The sequence below is a fragment of the Triticum urartu genome, chromosome 6A, assembly GCF_056163025.1.
Source record: "Triticum urartu cultivar PI428250 chromosome 6A, HENAU_Tu73, whole genome shotgun sequence".
In the NCBI taxonomy this organism is placed as follows: Eukaryota; Viridiplantae; Streptophyta; class Magnoliopsida; order Poales; family Poaceae; genus Triticum; species Triticum urartu.
In genome coordinates this window covers 361,573,257-361,579,905 of record NC_141878.1, presented here as the reverse complement: position 1 = coordinate 361,579,905, position 6,649 = coordinate 361,573,257, and positions in this window count along the sequence as shown.

The window sequence follows — 6,649 nt, the reverse complement described above, 5'->3', positions numbered from 1 at the left end:
TTAGTCTTTGTGCTTTCATTTCATTGAACACTTGACTATGGCTTTCTTAGTGTAGTCTACCTTCCGCTGCATGGTAATAGGTTTATTTCTATCGTTTGTCTTCGAAACTTCCATGTTTTGAAGAATTTCATAAAAATCGCCTATTCACCCCCCTCTAGTCAATCACTAGCACTTTCAATTGGTATCAGAGCAAGGTACTCCCTTGTTCTGTGTGATTCGCTTTAACCACCAGGAGTTTAGCTATGTCGACTGCAGGGATAATCAAAGTCTCCGCTGCGTGCCCAGTCTTCGATGGAACTGAATATCCCTACTGGAAGAATAAGATGTGCATGCATATGGAAGCCATTGATGTCGACCTCTGGTACGTCGTCAAGAATGGCGTCCCCAAGGCTGGTGAAGGTGTCACCGCTGCTGATGTCAAGAAGTTCGTTCAACTGGATTCCACTGCCAAGAATATCATCTGTGGTCATCTGACCAAAGGACAATATGGCCGTGTGAGTTCTCTGGAAACATCTAAGCTAGTCTGGGACTGGCTCTCCAAGGTCAACGAAGGTGTCTCAACCCAGAGAGATCAAAGAATCAGTTTCCTTCATAACCTCTTCAACTGCTTCAAGAGAAACGACAATGAAAATGTTCAGCTCACGTTTGATCGACTCACTGACATCACAACTGAGCTTCAAGCTCTCAACGCTACTGAGATCACCAAGCATGAAATCATAAAGACACTCCTGAGATCACTTGATAGCTTGTTTGACACCCTAGCCCCGATGATTCAAGAACGCCCTGATTTCAAGACACTCGATCCGTCTGGCATACTTTAAAGGCTCAACACACATGAGTTTCAGCTTTCTGAGAAAAGAGACATCTACGGTCCCAACTATGGGCGAACTCGTGCTTTGAAGGCAAAAGCTATTTCCTCATCTGAAGAAGAACCTGATTGCAGTTCTGATGATCCTGAAGACATTGGAAAGGAGGTTGCTATGCTTGTGAAAAAGTTCTAGAAATTCGCCAAGAAGAAAGGCTTCAGAAAGTCCTCACGATCCAGCTCAAGGAATGATGAAGCTTTTGCTCATGACTACAAGAAGAGAACATGCTACAAGTGCTTGAAACCTAGTCACTACATCTCTGAGTGTCCGCAATGGGACAATGAGAACAACAAGAAGAAGAAGAGCGAGGAATATGATTTTGACGACAAGAAGAAGAATAAATACTCAAAGTCTTCCTCAAAGTCTTCATCACACAAGAAGAGCTCATATGGCAAAGCTCGTGTGTTTGTTGGCAAGGAAATGGATTCGGAGGAGTCTGCTTCTAAGGAGGCAGAGGGGGAGTCTGAGGAGGAGTCTGATTCTGGCGTTTCAAGTCTGGCTACAGCCAACGTTGCCAAGTCCATCTTCAACACTGAAAACAATAACTTCATCACCGACGCCGATGCTAATGACAAGGACAACTTCGCTCCCACCAACTGCTTCATGGCACGCGGTGCCAAGGTAAACTCACGCACTACTCACTATCAAACATCCAGTGAAGATGACTCTGATTGTGGTTCCAAACCCAGCTACAAAACACTTGCTAAAATTGCAACTAAACAACAGAAAGATATGGAACATATGCAAAAACTGTTAGACAAAAGCGATGACCTGTTAGACGCTGAAATGACTCGATCTCAGTCCTTAATTGAAGACATAAAAAATCTTCATGTTAAGTATGAGGAACTTGAAATTCTTCATGAAACGCTCTCAACAACTCATGAAAAGCTTTGCTATGATTATCTTCAAAGGAAGCAAGATCTTGAGAAATTGAGAGCAGCTCATGAAGATCTTCAAAAGGAAAATGAGTCACTTCGCGCCAAACAGATCAGTTCCGCTCAGGAAGGATTTGAACCACCATGTCTTAAATGCATTGAGCGTGACAATGCTATTTCTGTTGCTAGATGTTCTACTGATGCTACTGTTGCAATATCTTCAACTGTTGATGTGGTAACTAACCCCTCTGCTGAGGATGCCACTGCTATTGCTGATGAAAATGCTAGGTTGAAGACATTGCTTGAAACAAGGATGTACAAAAGTCTCAAAGGGCATCAAACACTATGTGATGTCCTCAAAAGGCAGATCCTAAACTGAAACCCTAGGAAAGAGGGTGTTGGGTTCAAAAGGAAAATGAATGCTGATGGCTCTTACTGGAAACCTAAGCAGTACCCCAAAACCACATGGGTTGCTGCAAAGGAGCCTTCAGTGGATCCGTCCACCCTATCTGGCTTCACTTGTGCTAATCCCATTGTTATTGATGAATTCTTTGATGCAAACTATAAACTGTTTAAGAATCAGAATGGTGAAGTGTTTGCCAGGTATATTGGCACTAACTGCAGGAATGGGCCACCTATGAAGAAAGTCTGGGTGCCAAAAAAGTGTCTGGAAAATCTTCCTGTGTATGTCGTCATGACACCACAAGTGAAGAAGACAAACCCCATACCACGTGCTTCATATGGCCCAAAGGCTTCATACAGACAGAGGACTCACCTGAGTCGCACTAACGCAAATGTTTTGCAGGGAAACCATACTCAGGCCTATGAATATGAGCGTGTTTCATGAAACCGCCATGTTCATAAGACCATGAACTACTCTGCTTATTCTTATGAGTACTATTGTCCACCTGCAAGACTATTTGCTAGGGCTCCAAAGCCAAAGTTCTCAGATGCTGCACTTAGACTCATTGCTTCGAAGCCACCCTTGAAGATGTGGGTGGCTAAGAAAGCTTAACTCTCTTTTGCAGGGAAGGGTCTCCAGCCGAAAATAAAATGCGTCTGAAGCTATTGTTGGGGACCTTAAACATCTTGTAGGGCGCAAGTCAAATGCCCTAATGGTCTTATTATGTATTTTGTTCCTGAGTTGCTTGCTACATGCCCTATCAGTCCTAACCTCGATCTAAGCTTTCATAATCCACTTGCTCGTCAAATGTTTATGCTTCACAATTCTCTTCGTGAAGACTATCCCCCTAACTGCACTGTAGGGTATGACACCAGCTGCTTCAGAATGGATTATTGACAGTGGATGTACTAATCACATGACTAGCAAGCGAAGTCTTCTCATGGACTCAACCTTACGTCCATCTGACAAGAGTCACATCACATTTGATGATACTGGTAAAAGCAAGGTATTGGGTCTAGGTAGAGTTGCAATCTCAAGGGATCAGTGATGAAGCTATGTACCTAGGGTAGGGTCATGGATCTATCCAACATACCCTCCCCAAGGACATCTCTACAAAGAACCAGAAGCAGTCAAAGAAAAACCATCATCCACTTGACCATGAAGATGTGTTCACTCAACCACCTTGAAGACACTCGACCATGCTAACAACCACTCGACCACCAGAAGATGTGAAGCCCTTCACTCCGCAATGGTCGGGGTTTAAGTCATAGCTTTATGGACATTTATAGCACTTTACTTCGGACGTTACCAGTAACGCTCCTCCTTTATGAACATTGAACCCTGTGTAACGAAGGGGAGCCGGGGTCCTGGCGCACTCTATATAAACCATCCCCTCCTCTAGGACAAGGGTTCGCACCTTCTGTAATTCACACGCATATATCCAGTCGATCGCCTCCGGGATCGGAGACGTAGGGCTGTTACTTCCTCCGAGAAGGTCCTGAACTCGTAAAACTCGCGTGTAGAACTCCTCCATAGCTAGGATCTTGCCTCTACATTCCTACCCCCCTATTCTACTATCAGTCCTAGAACCATGACAGTTGGCGCCCACCTTGGGGCAGGTGTCTTAGCAACTTGTTGGAGAAGTTGCTATTTTTCCGATCCACATCATCATGGTTCCAGGCGGAGGTTTGGCTGAGGGCCGCAAGATCCGTCTCCGCAAGCTCATGTTTGTCGCTGACAACTCCGCTTGGCTTCAGGAGGCTCCACTCGACGTCGACGCACTCCCCGCCCGCGGGGCGACGCACTTTCGCGCGTGTGTCCGCGGCATCCTCCTGCGGCAGCCGTCGACCCAGTATCAGTCGGCTCCAGCAGCTTTCCCCCTCCTTGCGGCCCGCCGGAGCAAACGTTCCGGTCAGTCGAGGGTTCAGCGGTGGGTGAGGCATGCGGTGGCCCTCCAGTCGGCCACCCCTCAAGTCGCGGCGATCAAGCCCAACGAAACTCTCTACGGCCTGTTCGATCTGTCGACTGGCTCCGTAGAGACCGCATCCGAGTGCGACAACAGCGACCCAGCGGCTGAAGCTCTGATGGTCAATGGACCACGCAGCCCTCCTGGCTTCGCCCATGAAGACGGAGGCGACGAGAACGACGATCCGTCGCGCGTTCATGAAGAGTACCGCCCCGAACCCCTCTCTTCGCAGAAAAGGGAGGAACTTCGCCGCCGGAGCATGGATGCACTACATACTCCTATAGTTGGAGAAACCCCTAAGGCCCAGGCCGTGGAGTAGGCGCACTTGGCCAACTTGGCTGAGCGCACTCGACTGGAGAACCTCCAGCGCACACTCGACGATCGCGCTCGGCAGCTTGCTCCCGAATCCAGTCGACGCCAACTTTTTCCACCTCCGACTCAGGTATACCGAACCCCGATCCCGAATCTAGCAGCTGCTGCCCGGATAGCGGAGTCGATCCAACCTTCCCAATTAGAAGCTGGCCGAGGTCTGGTGCAGATCTGAGCCTTGCTCTGAGCGGCGGGAGAACAGAATACGGTCGTATCTCAGTCGCCGAATAGTATCCATAGCAGATCTATGGTTGCAGACATAGTTCAGTCGGCCCATAGCCCAAGATCGCCCCCGAGGCGTGAGGGATGTGGGGATCGACGAGATCAGTACAGAAACCATGAGCATTATGATCACCGAATCGATCGCGATGATCGTCGTCGAGTGCCCTTGCCTCTCCCAAGGAGTGGGTCGTACGTGCCTTGGCAACTTGAAGACAGACGCCCTCATAGTGTTGGGCGAGGTATTCCAGTCAACCCAGGGAGCCAGGCTTTGGTGCGAGATCTATTATCATTCAGGGCTTGGTCGACAGAAACAGAGCTCACCGAGAGGGCCATGACAGGGATCTGCAAACCAACAACAGGGTGCATGTCTCAGGTCCAGAGTGCTTCAACAGAGCTATCAGAGCTGCGGTGATTCTCCCAAACTTCAGGTTGGCGACTGGAGTCAGTAAGTTCACTGGTGAGTCCAAGCCTGACACTTGGCTTGAAGACTACTGAGTGGCTGTCCAGATAGGTGGCGGCAATGATGAAGTGGCCATGAAACACCTTCCTCTGATGTCGGAGGGCTCGGCTAGAGCATGGCTGAATCAGTTGGCACCTGGCAGTATTTACCCTTGCGAAGATCTCGCCCGAGTGTTTGTCAGAACATTCGAGGGCACTTGCAAACGGCCGACAGGTTTGACGGAATTACAGTGTTGTGTTCAGAAACCAAATGAAACTTTGAGGGATTATATCCAAAGATGGATCACCCTACACCACACGGTGGAGGATGTGTCTGATCATCATGCAATTTGTGCCTTTAAGGAAGGTTTCAGGTATCTGGAGTTCAATCTGAAATTTGGCCGGACAGGAAATATGACTCTGACTCGGATGATGGAGATTTCCACCAAGTATGCCAATGGTGAAGAAGAAGAACGACTCCGGAGTGGCAAGCACAAAGCAGTCGCCCATGAAGCCAGAGGAGGAAACTCCGGTCAGAAACAGAAGCGCAAGGCCAAGCCAGCTGTTCCTGGTAAAGCCTTGGCTGTGGTTCAAGGAAAGTTCAAGGGGAAGCCCAAAGGGCCGTGGAACCCCAAGAAAGTAAAAGATCAAGATGGAAATGACGTGTTGGATCTGCCGTGCCACATCCACACCAAAAAAGATGAAGAGGATAATTTCATTTACCCGAAGCACACCACTCGGCAGTGTCGGCTCCTAATCCAGCAATTCCGAGAGAAACATCCAAGGAAAAGGAGAAGGAAGTAGACAAGGCTGAGGATGAGGAAGGGGATGATGATGGTTATCCCCACTGGAATTCCACTCTGATGATTTTTGCTGACGTTGAGAGCAAAAGTCGATTGAAAGTCATCAATAGAGAAGTGAACATGGTCGCTCCGGTGACATCCAGTTATTCAAAGTGGTCACAGACTGCCATTACATTCGACCAATCTGATCATCCAGCGCACATAGCCACCCCTGGGAGGCAAGCACTGGTGGTCGACCCGGTGGTTGAAGGCACTCGACTGACAAAGGTCCTGATGGACGGTGGCAGTGAACTAAACATACTGTATGCAGAGACGTTGAGCGGAATGGACATTCCGATGACCAGACTAAGTGAAAGCAATATGAGTTTCCATGGCGTCATTCCAGGCAAGAAGGCAGCATCCCTCGGTCAGATTTCTCTCGACGTAGTTTTTGGTGATTCCAAGAATTAGCGCAAAGAAAAGTTGACATTTGAAGTTGTGGATTTCCAGAGTGCCTATCATGCCATTCTGGGCAGGCCATCTTATGCACGTTTTATGGCTCGACCATGTTATGTGTACCTCAAATTGAAGATGCCTGGTCCCAAAGGGGTGATAACTATCTCTGGTAATCGGAAGAAGGCAGAAGAGTGCTTCCAGAAGGGCTCAAAGATCGCCGACGCTCAGATGGCTGTGGTAGAATTGCAAGAATACCAGAAAAATGCAGATCC